The sequence below is a fragment of the Nanorana parkeri genome, unplaced genomic scaffold (genome assembly GCF_000935625.1).
Source record: "Nanorana parkeri isolate BGI_ZX_2015 unplaced genomic scaffold, ASM93562v1 scaffold174, whole genome shotgun sequence".
Classification (NCBI taxonomy): Eukaryota; Metazoa; Chordata; class Amphibia; order Anura; family Dicroglossidae; genus Nanorana; species Nanorana parkeri.
Window position 1 is genome coordinate 959,189 of NW_017306442.1, and position 505 is coordinate 959,693.

Genomic DNA, 505 nt, shown 5'->3' on the forward strand with positions numbered 1-505 from the left:
AGCGCTCCTCCTCCTCTTATTGAGGGGAGAGCGCTGAGGAGAGTGATGGCCACTGTGGATCACTGAGGCAGGCACACAGTGACAGCTGTACGGAATTTCCTTTGGGTCACTACTGTGTGCCAGCTTGAGTGATCTTGTCTGTTTGGAGCCACCTGCAGCTTTCTACACCCATTTGTTCTGCACACTGCCAACAGTGCCCTGTGCATATATTCCCACCCTGCTCATGGTTCCTCTTGCACGTTTATTGTGCATATGACCAGGCATTAGCTGTATGGACATGTGCATCATATGCTACGTGTGTGCATGGTGATGCATACTAAACATTTCATTTTGACAGTCTGCACAAGATGATGAACCCCCAGAAATGCCTTAGCTCCCCGCCCCCAATCCATACCAGACCCTCTGGGTCTGCTAGGAATGTCAGGAGGGAGCATACCCCAAGTGAAAACCAACCGACAAAATGGCGTGGGGTTCCCCCCCAAATCATACCAGGCCCTTCAGGTCT